The sequence below is a fragment of the Phaethon lepturus genome, unplaced genomic scaffold (genome assembly GCF_000687285.1).
Source record: "Phaethon lepturus isolate BGI_N335 unplaced genomic scaffold, ASM68728v1 scaffold46615, whole genome shotgun sequence".
NCBI classification, from domain to species: domain Eukaryota; kingdom Metazoa; phylum Chordata; class Aves; order Phaethontiformes; family Phaethontidae; genus Phaethon; species Phaethon lepturus.
In genome coordinates, this window is record NW_010542502.1 from 42,619 (window position 1) to 63,898 (window position 21,280).

The following is a 21,280-nucleotide window of genomic DNA, read 5'->3' on the forward strand; positions in this document are numbered from 1 at the left end:
GAATTATAGTCTGAAATAAAATCTTCTGAGGCTTAAATGAAATCTTGAATAGGATAGAAGTTTTATTTTACTGAGGCTCTGATCTGCTGGGTTTCAATGAAAATGTATTACCTCCATGTCATTTTTCAATTAAAAGCTCAAAACGGTGAAACATCTTGATCCTCTGTAGCTTAGCAGGTTTGACTACATGCTATGTTAAGCTTCAGCTGAAAAAGTGCCTTTTGGGATCTTCACATTTACCATTGTTTGCCTCTGGCACTATCAGTCATCATTCAAGAGGTTTTGGTACTGAATGAATAGGTGGTCAAGATATTGGAGGTTTAATTTTTTATTTATTAAAAAAAAACCAAACAAACAAAAAAAAAACCAGCCAGTAATTAATGCCAAGCAGCTCTGCACATAAATATTTGGAGACAATTGTTGGAATGCAGTCATAATGATACGATGCTACAATAATAAATCATAAAAACAGCTGTCCCAGCCAGTGTCCCAGGCCTGTGCGGAAAGCAGCTGCTCAGCAGTCCCCTCCACTGCTGCCTGCCGGCTGCTTCTGTTAGCCGCCCCGCACAGCGTGAGGTGGGTCTGGGAATCAGATGTATGTGCTGCAGAGAGGCAGCTGACAAGGAGTGGTAGATGGAGCAGCTCAGCAGCTGGGAGAGGCTTCCACATTCCCCATGGAAGTGGGGCGGGGGGGGAGTGCTGGAGGTGCCGAAGGGTGGGGAAGCCCTGGGAGGGAGGTCGGGGACTAGGCAGGGCAAGGGGAAGGATACTGTCTTTCTGGGAAAGAGGAGGAAGCTCTCCTCTTGAAGGAGCAAAAAAATATCTTCCTCTCCCCTGCCCCTCTCAAAATTGGTGTGAAATGTTATATATGAGTTGGCTTTACTTCTCCCTCCACCTCCCCACACAGACTGTGTTTGGAGAACCTAGATTACAGTTACCGCATGCACATGGAGTTGTGTGTTCCTTCCTGAGCTCTTGACAGTCCGTCTTTGTGTTACCGACTGTGTGGGTAAGCAGGATGAAAAAGGAGAGAACTCAAGACTACATGAAAAAACCCAAGAGAATGAGCAGATACTTGGAAAGGGGGTAATGACAGCATGGAGAAATCCGTGCAGGAAGACTGGGGATCAGAAAAAGAAGTAGACGATGTGGTTTTTACCCTAAAGGTGAGGGCTGACACATCTAGAAGAAAAAATTTGAAAGAAAATTGTAGAAATGGTAACATAAGACTCTAAGATATTAAGGGAAGAAAAACCAGCATCACTGGGGTCTTTCAGAACTAATGGTGGTGGGGGTCTGGGACTTGACATCGACTGTGCCCTGAAGCTGTGATGTTCTTCACTGGCATTAATTCCTTGTTTTCATCCAGTAAACTTTTTTTTGGCAGCAAGAAGTGGTTTGGGAGGAGAAAGTTTACTTGTAGAATGGACAGGCTTGTTAAATGTTCTTGAGATATTCATTTCCCTTTAATCAGTGAAGAGATAAAATGCAGGCAGCTCAACCCTTAAATGAGCTATGCAACGTATTACAAAGTTCTGAACTGCAGATGAAAAGCTTGAACAAAGGTAAGTGCTGAAACAAAATAATTAAAAGAAAACCACATGGTAACTCGAGTTTTATTTGATTAAAATCAGTAATTTAAGCAGTTGTAGCTAGCCAAGTAGCTTCTCTGTTAGCCTACTTCTGTTAAGTTTTTATATGGTAAAAGTTATTGTTAACATACTCTTCCATTTAATAATTGAGAGCTGACTGTAGTAGTGAAACTCTTGACAGGCAGGCATTTCCCCCTTGAACACTGTTTGGATTGAAATAAATATTGCTCAAGTCAACGAAAACTCAGCTCCTCCCCAACCCCTGGGGAAAAATGCAGATGTGAGAAACCCCTACTCCTAAGACTGAATACAGAATTTGTAGCTCTCCTGTCTGTGTCGCGGTTTTCCCTTCCCGTGAGTTGGCAGAAAACTCCTCACTGAAGAACAGTTATTTAAATGCTGGTTTGTTTTTATTTGTATAAAATGAATCAACAAAATGAATATAGTCAGTGAAATGGAAATCGCTATGTACTTTTAAATCAACAGAAGCCATGTTACTAATTGTTTTTCAGTGATTTGAAGCTAGCCTTATCATGGGAAGGCTGTAATACTTGTGGTTAACCAAATTACTGTTTTGTTTTTAGATATGTTGGAAGGAAAGTGAAGTTCTTTTGCTTTTAACTTGGAAAAAATTGCCGTGTTGATTCTGGGGCTTGTTATTTCTTTTTTGTGTGCAAAACTGCAAATTGTTTTGGCTGGGTGATAGAGCTGGTGATTGACAGTTCAGCTGGTTTAGATTAATAGCTGAATACTAGACATGGTTATTAGGACCTTGTTAGCAGGAGTTTGATAGAATCGTAAGAACCACAGTGGCACTGGGCTGTTCAGTGTGCTTGGTTTTTCAAGCCCTCTTTTGAAATGTTCTTCACCAAAGGCTTTTGGAAGAGCTCGGTGGCTGTGGGCTGGGGAGGTGGGTTCTGCTGTGGCTGGGTAATTGGACAAGGGGGAAAGCAGAGGGTACGAGCAGCTTGCTTGTTTTCATGGTGGAGGCATCTGTGTTGGACTTAGGAGCTTGTGCTCTTCAAAATACTCATAAATTATCTGAAAAAGAGTGAAAAGTCAGATGGCAAAGTTTGCTGCTGCTGTTAACGTACTCAAAGCTGAGTGCCAGGTGCAGATGTGGTGAAGAGCCTAACAATAATGAAACTAAATAATTAAAAATACAACAGGAATGTCAGTCGCTTGGCTGTAAGCTGTGTGAGTCAAGGCATGGCCAGGGGAGGGTTAGATTGGATATTAGGAAAAATTTTTTCACTGACAGGGTTGTCAAGCATTGGAACAGGCTGCCCAGGGAAGTGGTGGAGTCACCATCCCTGGAGGTATTTAAAAGATGTGTAGATGTGGCACTTAAGGACATTGTTTAGTGGTGGACTTGGCAGTGTTAGGTTTATGATCTGACTTGATCCAAAAGGTCTTTTCCAACCTAGATGGTTTTATGATTCCATGGTGCCTGGGTAGTGAAACGGCAGGCAAAAACCTCTTACGAACAGGGTCTCTGTGTTAAACGGCTATCTGAAAACATGCTATGACAGTCAAAGAAATAAAACTGTAGGAATTGTTATGGAAGTAGTAGAGAGCAAAACAAAGATTGTGATGTTGCTACATTTATGCATGGTATGCTGATGCAGCAAGTGCTGTGCAGCTGTGGGTCCCTTCCTCAGGCCTCAGAAAGTACAGTAGCACTTGAAAAAGCACAAAGGGGGTTGATTCAGGGGGGACAAGGAAGGAGAGAGATGGTGAAAGCCTTTAAAATTGTCAGTGATATGGGTGCATGAAGAAGGTGAATGTGAAACAAGGGTTTGCTGTCACCTGTTTTTGTCTCCTTGAATTCTTCTAGGGTCTTAAGAATATTGTTAAGTGGTGAGCTCAGAACCGCACATTAAGATGCTGATCTCTGAGATGCTGTGCAGAAAAATGCATCATGGTTTGATAAACATGAAGACACCACATTTGGCTCTGCAGATCTGTGCCATAAGGAGTGACGGAGATTTTGTTACTGGGGTGCATCTACTGTGTGTGTCCAGTTCTTTTACTCTTCCACAGACTTTATCAGAGATGAGATGTGAGGTTAGGCAGGCCTCTGGGGGTCTGATGCTATGCAGTTGCATATAATATATCATTAGTTTCAGATAGCTTTATTAGTGATAGAGCGAGTGTAGGAGTTTTCTCTGCCAAGAATAGGCTGTCCTGGGTGTGTTGTGATACAGAACTTCTTATTTACCACAGCTACTGTGTGGGCTGAAGTTTCGAGTCCTGTTCATTAATCATGTTCCACAAATGTGTTCTACATTATTTATAGTTAAACATAGGAATATTTAAATGACAAACAGTTATGGTGTAGCCTCCGCGGTTGACTAAATGGTAGAGTTCAATAGTGGGCACTGACAGTGGTGAAGGATGCTGGGTTGCGGTCTCCAGCTTCTTGTGGAGAAGGAATTCATTTTGTGTGTATTACCGGTTCACTGCCAGGTTTACTCTGCTGGCCTTACTATTTGTGGGCATGTGACTTTGCTTTAAATCATAACTCATAGCTGTGTCTGGTATGAACACATTCTTTTGAAGTTTCCTGCCCTCCCTTGCAGGGAAAGTCCTGCTGAGTCACCAGCTGGGTCACCCCTGTCATAGGCCCTTCCTGCATTTTCAAACCCCCTGTTGCTGCCTCAGTTTAATTTATACTTGGATATACCTGAATGGAGAGGGATATTAATGAAAACTACTATCAGCTGGAGTGTTTTGACACAATATTCTAACCCAGCAGAGAGTGCATGTTAAGTCAGTTACTGCTGGCACACTAAAATAAAGTTGACTTTCTCCTGAGTATTTAATTGTTTCAATGCCTGAGAGTAGTAGACTGACTTATTTTTTTAATCTCCTTACTGTTTTCGCGTAACCAATTATCTTGCAATGTGTGTCCTATAATTTTATTTAGTAAGAAATGGTATAACTTCAGATGGTTAGGATTTTCCCCATAAATTAATATTCATAAGCAGTGTCCCACAGCTCTGGAGAGAACTGTTAGCTTTTTCATCCCTTGAGTGTTTCGCTTTTTGATTATTTTCCCGTTAATAAGTAGAACAACTCAAATTTTTTTTTTAAACTTATAAACACTATTGGGTGCTTCTTGTTTTGATACAGAGGTTATTTCACGTGATCGCTAGTTGGTCTTTTGGGGTGCTGTATGTGCCGCACATTCAGCAAAATCTCATGGCTGCCTGTGGAAATTCTAGTTTCCCTTTTCAAGTGTTCATAGACCAGCAAACTAGTCTATGTTGGCAAGACTGTTGAAGGTGCTAGACTAAATGGAATTTAAAAAACACTAATACCGAACCATGATTGATTACAATTGTATATTATTTTTATCTGTAGATATCTATAGATAAACATGCATATGTGTGCGTGTGTGTATTTATGTAAAATATATGTAAAAAGCCTAGGCCAAATCAGAGGTGGTGGAGAATTATGAAAGAAAAGCTGAGAAGAAGATCCATAATATTAATCTAAAAGTAAAGGCAGAGAATAGTAAATTTTTCTTAAAAGTTTATAGGCTTCTGCTGTATTTTATTGAAGCTCTGACGAACTTCTATATTTGAGTAATTTACGCAATGTAATTAACTATAATTTTCCAAATAAAAGAGTAATAGACCATTAAAGCAGCCTTTGGTTAAAAATATTGAAGTTATCTCACTTCTGTGGAGTAGAATAGTCTGTTACACTGACAACCCGATCCATCCGTGAGCTAGTTTGCATGCAGGCCTCTCAAAGGTTATAATAATTAATACGAAATACTTTGTCCAACAAAAGTTCATGTTCTAAAACTCCTCAGATATATTCCAGTCTAACAGTTAATATTAACGTATCCAAAGGCTTATTTCCTCCTCGCCCTTGAGAAGACTATATGTACTTTTGTAAGTGAGGGGTTGCAGCGATTCTGCAGTGAATGGGCCGTTGGGCCAAAGACTTGTAGTTTCAAGGTGGTATTGCTATGGATTTTTTGGTTCTTTTTACTGTTGAGGAGGTACAAAATACTTAAGAATACTTCTTCCCTCAGGTGCCATGATTTGACTGTGTTGAAAATAATTTGTGCCATCAAATTATCTGCTCTAGAGTTTGGGTAAAGCCAGTTTGCAGCATTAGCATAAAAACGCAAGTCTGCATCAGCATACTGATTTTGTACGCTTAAGAGTTACCAGATGTATTCCTTGCTGTGAATATGTTGAAAGTTTCTACGATATGTTGTTGACTTGAATGTGCTTTTTCTTGAAATCATTAGCGTGGTCTGAGGAATCGTCTAACGAGAAATATTTTTAAATTTATGCTGCTGTACAGTATTCTTATCTGCTGATGGTCACTTCCAGTGGGATTTGGCAATCATCTTATTTTTCCGTGGCTGAACACATTCTCCTATTTTATATTTATTTGAACAAATTTAAATCTGTTGTTTCAGAGAAGATTTTTTTCATGACTGAAAGCTGATAGTCTAATACAGACCCTCATGTCTGTATCATCAGCCTGCGTAACTTAAAAGGATGAAAAATTGGGGCAACTGAAAGGAGAAAGGCTTGATACTTTTTTTTACTTTTTTTTTTTTTTTTTACTTCTTTAAATACAGTGGCAATCTTAATAAGGAACAGGTTGCAGGTGAACTAATAATTTCCTGCCTTTTTATTATGGATCCTCCTCCTGGTCTTCTGTCCTGCTCTTTCATGTGGAATTTGAGGCATCCATTTGTTTTAAACTAATCTGGCGTTGCTTGTATCTTGAATGCAGGTGTCACAAACTTGCATAAATGTCCTCTCTTTTTTTCCTCTGGGGAGAGTAAATGTCTCCATTCCCACTATGATGGGACACCATCATTTTGAAGTTGGATTTTTAAACTTTGTCTGTAGAGTTTGTTTTTTCTCTCAATTCAGGAAGCCAGTGCTTTTCACTTGTGAATTTTCAGATTTGAGTTATAATGAAAGAACTGATGACCAAACAATTATGAAGCTAAAATACTGGAATGGTATTTTAAAAAGGGGCCAGCTCCCCCGAACAACATAGCGGAAAAGATGTATGTACACCTCCCATTCCTTTCTTTATTCTCTTTGAGAGCTTTCCTTTCCAGGTATCAGTGTTCTTTTAATTGTGTGGATATGTATTATACAGCTGGTAATGTGGTCTGGATTTTGGGAACAAATCACTTGTTTTTTTTCTTTAGAGATGTCATCTATAAATATTTGGTACCTTCTTTTGTCAACAGAGTTGTAAAGTTCTGTAGCTAAGGAGCGAGATTAACACCCTTGAATTTTTCACGGTGATTAAAGCATCTGTTTGTACAGATCTTTCTTTTGAAAAATTCCCCAGTTTGCAGGTGTGGCTTAAAGACGGTGAAGCAGTTTCTCAGGAGCTGGTAGGAGCAGTAGGAAGCGTGGGCAGGAAGCGATGATCTGGGAGAGGGCAGTGAAAGGCTGGGCTGAGCTGGTGGAGCAGTGCTGAGCAGGAGGAACAGAGAAGAAATGGCCAAGGTCTGTGTTAAAAAGGGGACAGAGAGGTTCAGGGAGTCACCCCACCTCCCCTGCGCCAGTGCTTGAGTCGCCTGCCTGTTGAACCCTTGCCGAAGGTAGCCGTTTGTCACTGTGGTGCCCATTACTGCTCTGTACGCTGCTTCAGGGTGCACCTTCGTGTCACCGTGCTGCCTCTTGCCTCTCTGGGCAGGCAGTCCACTGACAACTTCAACTTCCCAGCGTACTTGTGTGAACTCAGTAACTCTCAATATCTAATCTACTTTGAAAGAATAATCCATGGAAATAAAGTTGGCTGAGGTCTGGGATACAGAACCTCAGCTCCTTCCTTGCATCAGCATGCCTGGTCATTTGGTGAACTGGCTTATCTGGCCAGCTCACTTCTTGTCAGATCATGTTCCCAGCATGCCTTCACTGTGTGACCATAGGATCTCCCCAGGCTGGTGGTGTGGAAGTGGGAATGCTTGATGGGAGAAGATGGGGACTGCTTCTTCCCCTAACATAGCTCGAGTTTCTGTAGCACTTGCCCTCAGTTACCAGCCCTTGAGTCCTCCCTCAAATTTTGATAAATTAAAACTTCTGTTAGAAGTCAAAGCTTTGTCTTGTTTTATTGAATTACTGGCAAACAGGTCACATTCCAACTTCTCCAGATTTTTTCTTAACTCTCACCTTTTGTCCCTTTTTTCACACAAATATAAATGACTGATTAGATTTCAGAGGTGTGTTTTCTTTTGTAGAAAAGGACTTTTGTCCCTCTTGCAACTGAAGTATTTGCAGCTATTTTGTATTGAAGAGATGAAAGAACATCCCCTTTCTATCAAAGAGAGCTTGGCACAATTTCATGTGCACTGAAGTGAGGGAAGATGCCTCCAATGTCTGTCAATGAACTGGTTTCCTTGAGCACTGAATGCGATTTTTTTTCTTCAACATAGAGAATTGTTTAAAAGCATAAAAAGTTAGAAATAAAACTCAGATTAATTTCTTAGTCTTGTTTATGAGGAAACAAGTGAGAGATAGGATGGCTTAGTAATTGGAGTGTGGGTTTGACTTATAAACTCTGGAATCAGCTTGCTTTCTGATTTTACTGAGTTCAATATATCACCTATTTAGTTAGAATTTTCTATTACTGGGTAAGTTTGGTAATAGTGTTGCCCCTCTTTATGAAGAGGAACATACAGATTATGGGCATAAAGATTGTCACTTATTCAAAACCCAGATTCATGAAACTCCCAATTCCAATTGTTACTCAGGTATCTGTTACTCTAACACATACCATTTCCCTGCTCTTTTTGTCACTCCTTCCAGTATTGCTTTTGCGTAAGAGTGCAGCTTAAGAAGACTTGAGACGACCAGTCTAACAGTTCAAAGCAGGAAATCCCACTTCTTGTGTAGGAATTTGGAATTGTAGAGGTTAACTGAGAGTAGTGGAGTTATACAAGTTGTGGAAGAAAACAAGTGGAATGTCTCTCTGATCTTCCACTGTTGGGTTGGGAGGAATCTTTGTTCCTTTGCTCCTGTTGTTCCATCACCTGTTCATCCCTGAATCGGTACTGAGTGCCTGCATATGGTTCTTTCCTGTACTCTTCCTCAGCGGTTTCATTGTGTTAGGCAAGCCTAGGAGACAGCAGCTCATGTATTAAACTGAACAAGCACAAAAATGAAGAACTTCTGGGAGTGGGTTCATATTGCATGGGTTGCTGCTGTAGAAATTAAAGGTCAAGAAATCTTAACTTCTGGAGATATTATTAAGCTTTAAATTTTGGAAAATTGCAAGTATTTGTCTTTAAGAGTGCAGTACTTACATTTAGTGCCAGCTACTGAAGAGTATCTTTGCTATATTGATACAACATGTTGTAGAGGAGTGCCAAACACTCACTTAACTTTCATCTTGCATTTTTTAATATTTTATTAAATATAAATGCCTGCTATTTTGATTAGAGAGGAAATTTTCATATGTAATACAAGAGTTTCTGAAAGGAACGTATACCCACCTACAGTAGACTTCTTTCTTAAAACAGAATGAATAATTTAATCATTTGAACTAAAAAAAAAGGTAATCAATTCTAATTGTGCTAATTAAATTGTGGCCTTTTTATGTCTCTGTAACTCCTGCAACCTAAGGACATAATCAGCAGAGTAACTGAGAAGTTAATACTTATATAGATTTCTGGATTTAGTGTTCCTTTAAGAAAAGAGAGAGGGCTTATAACAAGGTTCATAACAAACTTCCTAATATCTAGTATTCAATATGATCTCTGTTTTTTCCACTCTCCTTTCTCTCCAGATGGCCCTCCATCCACTCACATTCTGGTACTTCCTATCTTTTTTGGCCCTGCAAGACTCTGATAACTGTGATAATACTGTAATTTTCCTTACATGTGAGTGCTGAATGATATGAAGTGCTGTATTTTATTTTTGGAAGAAATCTTTCTGTACCAGCCAATTGTCGCTAAATATAGCGGGAGGCTTATACAGTGCATGTTTAAATTTAAAGTGGCACCTTACCATAAAAAATTGACCTCACGGTTTACTTGCACAACTGTCGATGAAATACATAGTCATTAAAACTAGTCTAAAAATTCAGGCTTTGTAGTTGTTTTTCGTATCTCACTCAGTTTGTTAATGGGATATTGCAAATGTTTACTGGGGCAACCATCGTCAGTTGTGGAAACAGGGATAAATGCCTACAGTATTGGAAGACGACTTAGTTCTTGAGTCTTTCTCTCCGCTAGCCTCCTTTGAAATATTTCGGGAAAACTTGTTGAAAACCAGACGATTCTGTACCTAAGGCATTAGACGGGTTCAGAGGCTTCTTGTTCTGACACAGGTTGCTTGTTAACCGTTTGTTTCGTGTCTGTATCGCTGTCGGGTGTGCTTGGGAGGTGTCCTGCAGCGGTGGTGGGCAGGGGAGGCAGAGCCGTTCCTGCAGCTCCCTGCTGGGCTGTACAGCAGCACCTGGCAATGTAGCTCAGAAACCATTACTGGCAGTGAGGGGTAAGTTGGCTGTAAAGGGTCGCTTTAGACACAGCCCTCTGGTTATAATATAATATTACCATAGAAAGCAAAATTTAAACCTGAAATTGCTGTAGAGGTGTCTGAATTAAGGCCTGTGTATAGGGATTTTTACATTTTTATTGTCGTCTCTGTAGAGAACAGCTGGCGCTAGGATAGTAGAGATGACTGCACTAAAGATACGGTATTTACTGTTTCATAGAACAACGTTAATCAAACTGTTTGGAGAACTAAAGTATGATATAGACATTATAATTAAGAGTTATCTCCATTGGTACTGGTAAATGAGGTGTTTGTCCACAGAAAAGGAGGTGTGGAGGTTTTGATTGGGTGTTTTTCTTTCTTTTTTCCCTCCACTCCGGTTCTGATGACGCTTTCTGATTTAATTGTTAGTTCAATTACAAGAGGAGCTGGGAAAATGCTTACCTGTGACATGTCATAAATACATACTAGCTAACATATTCAAAAGGCTTTTTTCATTTGTTGCTGTGACTAAAGAGCTAGAGCTTGAGAAGTATCTTGGGCTCTTTGACATAAATGGATCTTGGGCAGCATATATAACATCAAAGGATTTTTAACAACTCTGTGATTTCAAGCCCACTTTGTCATGCTGAAGTTTAAAAAACACTGCAATGAAAAGGCCATTTGGAGAACTGCTGTCTTTCCACCCCAGGAGAAAAATAGTTGATTACTGACGATCTCTTTTGGGTTTGTATCTCACGTGTGTCCATTAAGATTTCTTTGAGTCAGTGGTTTCAACGTGTGGTCTGTAGAACTCTGAAGTCCCCTGCGGACTGCTTTTAAGTGGCCTGGGAAAGGCGATTAAGGAGAGCAGTTTATATGCTAAGCAACTATTTGTATGGGAACTTCTTAAAGAGAATTGTGTCTCTACTGCTAGAGGCTTACAGATTAAAAAATAAAAAAAGGGAAAAAAATTTGAGAGAACGTTACAACTGTGTTGTAACGTAAATCTCGCTTCAGAGATTTAGTTAATGTTCTGCTCAGGCTGGTGTCTGAAATGACAGCAGTTACACTTCAGTGTAAAGCAAAGTGTAGGGGCCCCCGTCCCAGCAAAGTGTATTGGGACCAGTATTATTTAGTATCTTCATCAGTGACATAAACAGTGGGATCAAGTGCACCCTCAGCAAGTTTGCAGACAACCCAAGCTGAGTGGTGTGGTTGACACGCCTGAGGGACGGTATCCCATCCAGAGCGACCTGGACAAGCTTGAGGAATAGGCCCTTGTGAACCTCATGAGGTTCAACAAGGCCAAGTGCAGGGTCTTGCATCTGGGTTGGGGCAATCCCTAGTATCAGTACAGACTGAGGGATGAACAAATTGAGAGCAGCCCTGCCAAGAAGGACTTGGGGCTTCTGGTGGGTGAAAAGCTGGACATGAGCCAGCAATGTGTGCTCACAGCCCAGAAGGCCAACCGTATCCTCGGCTGCTTCCAAAGCAGCGTGACCAGCAGGTTGAGGGAGGTGATTCTGCCCCTCTACTCTGCTCTGGTGAGACCCCACGTGGCGTCCTGTGTCCAGCTCTGGAGCCCTCAGCACAGGAAAGACATGGACCTGTTGGAGCGGGTCCAGAGGAGGGACACAAAAATGATCAGAGAGGTGGACAGGCTGGGAGAGTTAGGGTTGTTCAGCCTAGAGAAGAGAAGGCTCTGGGGAGCCTTCTTGCATCCTTCCAGTACTTAAAGGGGGCTTCTATGAAAGATGGGGACAGACTTTTTAGCTGGGCCTGTTGCGATAGGACAAGGGGTAATGGTTTTAAACTAGAAGAGGGCAGATTCCAACTAGAAATAAGGGAGAAATCTTTGACAATGAGGGTGCTGAAACACTGGCACAGGTTGCCTGAAGAGGTGGTAGATGCCCCATCCCTGGCAACATTCAAGGTCAGGTTGGACGGGGCTCTGAGCATTCTGGTCTAGTTGAAGATATCCCTGCTCATTGCAGGGGGCTTAGAGTAAGTGACCTTTAAAGGTTCCTTCTGACCCAAGCCATTTTATGAATCTATAATCATTCTATGGTTCTGTGATCTCTTCAGGAGGGAGTCCTGACAGTGAGTTCTGTGTTGGCTGATCAAGACAGTGTATCCTCACCTCACCTAGAAGTAACGGATTGTACAGTGCCACCTTTTTTGGAAAGGACATGGAAAGACTGAAGAGAACGTATGCTAAAAAAGTAATATTTGCCTTTGGATTTGAAGGGAGGTAGGCATAACTGAGCCTTTCTGTGGAGCTGCAAATTTGGTAGTGGAAAATGACAGCATGAAACCACAGTTACCTGAGTTTTGACAGGTTACTATTAGTAAGCCAGCTAGAAAAAGATGGCTTTAGCCTGTGATACGTACCCTCCACGGCTGTTAACTTCTTCCATCAGAGAACCTTTGAGCAATTTGAGTCAATGGGAATATGCTGCCGGGGCAGACAAACGCCATCACTGTTTCCGTTTCACAGGGTGGAAACGTGCAGCCGGGTAACGCGCAACCGAGTAACGCGCCTGGGGTTACCCAGGCAGCCACAAACCTCCTCCCTCTTCCGCCCCCGCTGCCCCGGGCGGGCTCCGGCTCGGCTGCCTGGTGCTCTGGGGAGCACCTGCCTCGCAAGCCTTCCCGGGAGAAGGGTTAACGCCGCTCGTTCCTCAACTCCTGCGTGCTTTCGTGGATGCCAGATTGATTTCTCCTGTGCGTTTGTACGTCCTCAAAAAGGCAAAAAGCCTTTGGGTATAGTCTTCTGTTCTGCTTTGTCTTTTAGCATATCCAAAATACAGCCACTGCAGCTTCAGAAAGTAACTTTCTGCATTTAAAGGGCTTTTACAAACTGCATCTAATTTGTTAATCAAAAATTCTTACGCAGAACTGTGAGGAGTAATACGTAAAAGGAGTATTATCTGTGCACATGAAAATACCTACCTTACCTCAATCATAGAAAACCAGCAATGTGTTTTTTGGAAGGCACAAACGTAGAATTATTGAAATCTTGATCAGTGTATTTTCCTTTTAACTCAGGAACGTGTTCTCTGAGTTGTAGATGCTGAAGAAGTAGACGCCTGCATTCATAAGTAAAGCAAAGAAAACATTGTGGGGAAATACATATTGTACAGGAAAACCTGGGCTGCAAGTATGTTCTCTAGGTTGTCTTGCTCTTTAGTGACTAACTGCTTAAGTCTGATATACTTACTAGTAGGTGTAAAAGATAACTCCTACTCCTCTCCATCTCTTCAAAGTGTCTCTACACCAACTTGTACAAACTTACCCCAAAATAAAGCACTCCTGTAAACCACCTAATTGCCTCAGTAGGTGGGGATGGGAGAAGGGGTTTACATTATAAATTAACTGTAGTGGAGAGCTGTCAAAGCAGGTCAGGGGCTCCTGGTCTGGGAGCTCTGAGGTAATTTCTATGGAAAACAATTCTTTTTTTTTTTTTTTTGAAGAAAGAATTTGTTCTACCTTCATTTATCCTCATTGTTTCAGATCTCTTGTGTTAGGGTTATCGTGTGTAGGAAGCTCTTGAGGAAGAACAAGTTTTCCAACACAACATGAGAAAGAAGTGAAATTCTTAGGAGCCTTTTTAGTTGGAATATTCCTATTGTGAGTTAAGACACATGCGCAGCAATTGGGTACCAGCATCTCCTGCCCTAACTCACTCCTTACAAGTATATCACTAATATTTTAAGTAATGTAACTGTGTAAATGAACAACTGATGACCAGTCATTTCATAAATTGCTTACATCTACTTTTCTTAAATACCTAAAAGTAAAAATGACTGCTGCATTATTTTGGGAAAGTTGTCCAAAGAAGGGGAAGAAAAAGCTATTGCAAAAGGACACTGGAACTGTGGCATCTTTATTTAAAAAGTAACCCTTTCTGTTTTAAACAGCACTGTTGCATTTTGTATGACAATCATGATATGAACAAAGACAATTTCTAGTCAAAGTCACATTTGAAATCACAGAGGTTTTCCTTAGGGTATCTGAGTACTCAGTGTTTACAGCTGTGATGATTTGAGGATGCGAGTGAAGTAAGGCTTATAAAAGAGGTAATACTTTTACCTCTTTTGGGGTAATTTTTACCTTTTTTGGTACCCAACCTAGGGTTGGGTTTTTTCCACTATATTGGCCAGTCTAATTATAAAAGCCTTTTAGGTAACCAACCCCTTTTTTCAGGTTTGAAGGTTAAACTTCTGCAACTGGGCGCTTGTCTTACCAGCGCTATTAGTCTGCTTAATAGAGATTTCCTTCCCCTAGAAATTTAAACATAAATGGTTTTTCTAAGCATATTTAACTCATTTCTGAACTAATATGTTCAGTGTTTGTCATATTCCAAATTACATCTCTTAAAATGTATTTATTTTCTAATCTAAACAGGATTTTGCTTTTGATTTTTACTGTTAGCAGTCATTAGGAGCAAAGTACTTGTGAAGATTGCCTGGGCCATTGAGTTGAGCCTCCAGCTGTCACATGTACCATCCTATGAACTACTTCTGGTAACCTTATCAAGCATCAGTTTAAAGAGCTCTTGGCTTTTGCTTCCAGTGCTCCTTTTTGAAATCCTGACCCAAATCAGATTACTCTAAATGTTGGAACAGGTATCTGACTTTCTGTCCTAAATTTATTAGTCTCTGGCTTTATACATGATTTGCTCTTGTGCCAATTTTACCCATCTTAATTCTTTTTTATTTACTGTATTAGGATCTGTCAATATTTTCATAAATAGCAGTCTATCTAAAGTAAAATTCCCTTTAGCCTTCTCCTTCAAGATAATCTGTACCTGTGTCTGAGGACTAATTGTTGTTGATGTGTGCAGTATTGTACTATGGCACAAATGCTTCCCTGGGTTTACTGGGAGCCATCTTGAGAGGCACTTGCACATTTTAATTTTCTTTTCCTCATTGTACATTGCACCAGTTATTTATAAACATCCTATGGTTAAGTTCAAGCTACTTTAGTCTTCAGCTACGGAGTCATACCTTGTTTTATGTAAACATAAATGAATACCAAAAATTGGGGGTCATAACATAGCACACAAATTACAAGTACTAAAGTATTTCAAGGTTGGGAATGCGTATGAAATGCTAGTTAAATTTGTGAGGGCTTTACACTGATAGGCTTAACTTTTTTGATTGCGTTTTGAAGTTATGAGGTGTCCACAAACTTCTGAGCATCTCATTTAAAACTAGGATTCGGAGTAAGCGCAAGCTGCTCTACCGCTGTTAGAGTTGCAGCTGCGTAATGCTTAAAGGACACCTTCCTTTGCAGTAACATTTAAAAATACTAATTCCTCTTACTCATCTGCAATCCTCTTCCCACAGCTTGAACTCGGGGCTATAATGGAACCTATTATAGGCAAAAGGTCTATGACTCAGCCATTGAGCCATGCAAACTCTTGGCTTCTTTAATTGGCACCATTAAATCTTTAGTAGCTTCTCTCTCATAAAATAGGTATCGTTGGTGTAAAATGCATCACTGCTGAAAATATATTGTACCTTTTGCCCTCTGATTTCCATAAGTTGATCAACTATAGGCATTTAAAGGCTGGTCTAATTGGAGAGACTTTTCTGGAATTACTGCTTTTCCTTAACTATTTAGGAGTGTATCTAAAGAATGTAAGAAAGCCATCTTAAATGGATATGTTTTCAGGTTCTTTTCCTTTTCTATTAAGAGACAGGAAAGGGAAAAGAAAAGCCTGCGTTTCCCTCATGTTCTGTTTTATCTCCATAGGACTTATTTAACCTGAGGACTGTGTATCTTCTACATGACAGGATGGAAAACTTTAATTCTTGAGTATGTAACCAAGGAAGAACCCATGTGATGTAACTGATTTTTTTTCTGTTGCAGGGTTTTTTGGGTTTTGATTGTTTTGGGTTTCTTTTGTTATATTGGAAAGTGAACATGGAAACAGCTGTAGTTTGGGAAGAGGGTCAGATTATCAGTAAAGGAAATGCAGAAGAGCACTGTGGAAGTTAAATGTTTGAATACATATGTATATATCTGTAAATATATATGTATGTAAGAAAAAAAAGTAACTTGTAACTCTCTTGTTGTCTCCCCACATACTTAATGTGTGACACCTTAGAGCTTTTAAGTATTTTTATTTCTGTAAGCAGCAATGCCACTGAAAGAAGAGTGTGATGAGAACATCCAGAAAACGGTAATTGTTTGTTACCATCTGCAGAGTCTGCCTTCTTTGTATGTACAGTTGGCAAGAAGTCTTTGGTTGTTTTGTTTGTATAACTTTGTTGAAAGTAAGTATTAAGAAACAAATTAATTTATAGGATATGTTAAAAGATGTAATTTCATACACATTTTAAATGATTGTGTTTACAGAATGATAGCAAGCTGCAAAACTGCATGTTAAGAAAGATATGAAATAGGACTGTCATTACATGTTCCTTGTGCCTATGAAATAGGATGTAATCTGTGTATGCAACCATGTTTTATCTGTTCTCTTTTTTTTCTACCCACAGAAGATCATCGGTGGTATAAGTAGCTGTTTAATTTGTTTGGTTTTATTATTTGAGGTATGGCTGGATAATTTATTTATATTATCCAGTAAACCCAACCTTGAATGAATCTCATGAAACAGACAGACTCTTCCTACAAACGCTGTCTGTCTTCACATCTTGGTAAAGAGTTAATAGCTAAATGAGCTTTTTTTAATGGTAATTTTAATAATTAACGGTAGTTTTAATAATAACACAGAAAAACCTCAATAACCACTAATTCATTCATCTTCTAAACAATGTGTCTTCTCCATTTTACATATGAGGAAACCAGGACAGAGGGACAGGGAGGTTGCCTGAGGACAGAGTGATAGACATGGGATTTGTGGCTTCTTAGTGTGCATTATGCTGGGCTGTATTGCCCGAATGCTAAAGCCAGTAGTTATCCAAGTAGGTGCTCTCTTGCAGTCATGGTTGAGCACTTCTCCAGAAGAGGGTCCATGGCAAGTCCTTTACTGGAGATCCATGTTAGAAAGAAATGAGTATGTAACTTATAAGAGGAAAAAAAAAACCACTCCAAAGCCCCTTCTGGAAAAAAATAGAACAGTACCACAGTGAGTTGAGGCTGGTGGAAAAAGGCACAGTAAATTGTCTTGCTTGACATTCACTGCTTTCATCACAGGCCATCTCCTTGCAGTCTTTCCCTTTTCCACCTTCAGGGAAAGACTGAATCTTAGTGATTCAGACCTGATTTAATCTAGAACTCTCATACATGCTGAATGAGGCAGCAATTCTGGAGGTGTAACTAGGGAGGAGGCAGCCTGTATGTGAGAGACACTAATGTAAAAAGTTATGTCCTAGGAAGTAGAATTTGTTTCGTCAGTGACACTAACAACTATCACTCTGTGTTTTCAAGTATTTGAAATAGTTAATAACTTAACTGCCATTTAAAAAAAGAAAAATGTTTGTAATTTTTTTTTTAAGGGTTAAGTGAACTTTATTATTTTCCCAAGACAACAGTGCATGTTTACTATTTCACTTGCAGGGTGACTCCTCTGGTCAGTGTGAGAGAAAGCTTTTGAATTTCTGCTGGACAAGAACAGTTTAACATTAGATAAAAATGGATTAGGAATGTCACTCCAGTTTATTAGGGACAACTAATATAAGCAGAAGTGGTAGTGGGGTTTTGGAGTTTCTTTTTTTTTGTTTGTTTGTTTTTTTGTTTGTTTTGTTTTTTTGTTATATATGGAACTTCGTTGTAACTAAGGAAATGGCATTTAGAACACCAAAACAAAATGTTAACTTTTAGATAATTTTAAATTTTGAATCTGCTAGTACTAAAGCATACTCACCTGGACTGTGAGATTGAAACAGCAACAAGTAAAACACCTTGAAGTTTGGAGTAGATATAGACAGGGTGACTGAGCTAATGTGGTTATCATCTTATCGTATCAGAAAACATTTACCATATATGGCCTTATTGGGGAAGTTCTGAAATGAGACCCCTTTCATCAGAATAAGTCAGCAAACTTAAAGATTAAAAATCACAAAAAAAAAAAAAAAAAGTGTTTGCGTTAGGTTTAACTTTCATTGCCTTGGTGGTGCCTTATGTGTTTCACAGTGTTAGAAATTTATGGGATTAGAGAATTCTGTATGTTTTACAAAACTTGTATCAGAAAAATCCTGAGTACAAGTTGTAGCTAAAAAAAAAAAGGTAGTAGCTCAAGTAATGAATCAAACAAATTGCATCTTTTCATTGTGGATACAGTGCAACTTCACCTTGCAGAGCGGGGAGATGGCAAGCTAAGAGAAGAGTATTGTATTATTTGTCTAGTGGGGTCTGTTGCAAGTTATCCAAATAAAACATTGATGACTTTTTTTATGTTTGTCAGCTCCAGACTGAAACCAAAGGGTGGTATTTGTGCTGTTAGTGTTTATCCTAATGCTTTAAGCTAATTTTTCTTAAGCTGGTATGCTCTAGCTGCAAGATATCGTAGTGAAATTGAAAAAATCTTTCTGCAAAACGTGGAAGAATTCAGAAATGTTTTATTATTTAATAAAAATAGTTATAGATGGCATTGTGGAAGTATCGTGGGACTTCATTGGCACTTCCTTTCTAGGGACAGGAGTGAAAACTCAGGGGTTCAAGCCCTTTGTTGCATCTGTTGAAATCTTAAACATCTAAGGCCATTGCCCTTTTCTTGAGCTATTAGAACATATTTATACCTTTGGGGAAAACTTGCTCTTTTTTCATGAGGGCTTGCAGATAGGAGAAGTGATAAAGTTCTTAGTAAAGGCTCTTTATGAATTGCATCCTCTTTCCACCAGCCCTGTAATGTGATGCACGTTTGTCATTAAACTGTCAATTCACACGTTTTTGATACATCCAGGCTTCTTAAACATGCATGTTTAGCACATCTAGAATCTGATAGGAGGGGAACTTCTAAAACAGAAATGCTGGGCATTTGTTTTCCTGGGTATATAAGGAAGGGGTTAGGAAAGTGATAGAGAAGTTATATCTTGCCTAAAGTCTTCCTAATTTCTTCCTAATTTATTGGAACAAACACTGTATGCTAAAAAATGTAATTGCCTAAAAATACATTTGAAAGCATTTTGCTGGTGTTCACTATATCTTACCGTTTTATGAGTGTATGAAGCAAAGCCTTTCAGTTGCTGCCCTCATTCATTTCTACAAGAGAGGGCTTGGTGGGCAGCTCAGGGTCCCCAGCCTGTCTCCCCAGAGCCGGCTTTCCCCAGAGGTGGGCTAGACCCATTGAAGACGCTTGCATTAGAGAGCGCTCAGAAGAAAGGCAAGAGGCTCCCGTGGGGCAGGTGTGCATGGCAAAGTAGAGCGTGGCTTACCATGAGAAGGCCAGAAGAACTGGCTGTCACTGGTATCTTTCTAAGACTTCCTGAGGCTGCTATGGAGAGACTGGAAGATCTCCAAGCCCAGAAGAAAGGACATGATGGTGCATAGTTGTGGACATGAAGTGTGTAAAGCTGAGTTTGAGGACTTCAGGCATGGGCACGATGCAAAAAAAACCCAAAACACCCAACTCCAAAAGTATGCACGCAGTGATGCTAAGTAAATAGACTGGGGGAAGTATGTGCTTAGATCTGTGCTGCTTCCATCTGTGCTCATCTCTGCTCCTAGTGTACTTCCTTACAGTATTTATTGCAGTTTAGTCCTTTCGGTTCATTGTTGAAGTTGTAAAGCATCTCATACTGTCCTTACAAGCAACGAACAAGGGCCCACGGGATGTCTGTCAAGCAGGTGGTATTTCTGAAGCATGTATTTACTTGATCCTTAGGCACTGCAGAGCAGGCAGAAGGAGTAAAAATTTTGTAGCCTGCTAGTCTTCGGCTTCATCTAGTGGAGAAAAAAAAATGCTGCTATTCTCTCTATTGTTCTCCCTTCCTTAGATTAAAGTGCACTTTACTCGATGCAAAGTACAAGAAGATAAAGTGTACTTTATCTGAATTCAGATAAGGCATACTTCATTAGAGATTTTGCAAATCAAAAAAGAGGTATCCCTTCTGAATTTACATACACAACTTTAATGTTTTTTTTAATAGTGTATATAGTGTATATCTTACATAAACTTACAAGGTATGTGTATGTCTTATTAGCTTGCACTTTATACATTTACATATATAGACTGTTAAGTAAGTTTTCCTGTAATTGTTTTGGGGGCTAGAGGGGGTAGGGGGAAAAAAATACCAGAATAGAAACGCTTTTACTGTTGTGACCTGTAATGCTTTTGCTGTTACTGCTGTTTGCAGTGAAAGCACAGGCAGAACTTTTTTTGTTGTCTGCAGTCAGAAAAATCAGCGTTTGTACCGTGGTATGGTGGTCTTTGATCTTCCCCTTAGTCATAAACCTGATGCCATTTGCTCTGTGTTACTGTGATTTAGATTTGATAGCGGTAGAGAAACATTGATAAAGTAGATGTGAGCTAATTAACATCTCTCTCAAAATGGTTCTCTCAGTGACTTTAAGTCTTCTGTAGAAAAACAAAATTTTAGGGGACATTTATTGCCTTAATTACTATGGGCAGGCTGTGAGCATTTAATACACGAAGTCAGTCAGGACTTGTTTTGTTGTGTTTTCTTTTTCTGGGTAAGGGACAGGGTGTTAAGTGGAAATCATAGTTGATACTGAAGCGTCATAACTTGTGGTGATGGCAATAGAGCGTGATGTAGGAACGGGTTACCCTTCACAGAGGATGGACCTCTGCGTATTTGACGTTCAGTAATGAGTGGAGGGAATTCTGCTGGGGGAGGGAGGAGGCTGCGTGTGCAGGGCAGTACGCTTCCCCTCTTCCCTCAGGACCTCGGATTTCAAAGTGGGGCTGTGAAACGTGCCTGGGAGAGGGAGGATGTTCGCATTTTACTATTTCAGACACTGCTTCACTTTCATAGTGGAGCTGAAGGGCTGTGGGGAATGAGGCGGCAAGCCCAAGGGCAGCAACTCAGCCTGTAGATAGGCTAAAATGTTAGGTTACTCTGTAACGCTTATGTGTTTAATAATACCAGTTTCAATTTTACATTTTTGGTTGAATATGTGAAAATGTTTTCTCCCCTATTCCCCCTTTCTGGAGAAGTTGAAGTATTCTACTAGGTCCTCTGTAAACAATTTCATCCTGACATGTTCTTTGCTGCATGACTTCCCTGTCTGCCTGGAGATGTGCAGCCACCACCTCATTTTAGAGGGGTTGGAAAAGACTGG

At 40.0% G+C, this 21,280-nt stretch overlaps 1 protein-coding gene across 1 annotated transcript in view; it reads left to right on the plus strand.

The window, feature by feature from the left end:
* Nucleotides 1-21,280, plus strand: part of CHD7 (chromodomain helicase DNA binding protein 7) — a gene marked incomplete at its 3' end in the record, with an annotated part of 37,299 nt that overhangs the window by 7,135 nt on the left and 8,884 nt on the right. The window lies entirely within an intron of this gene.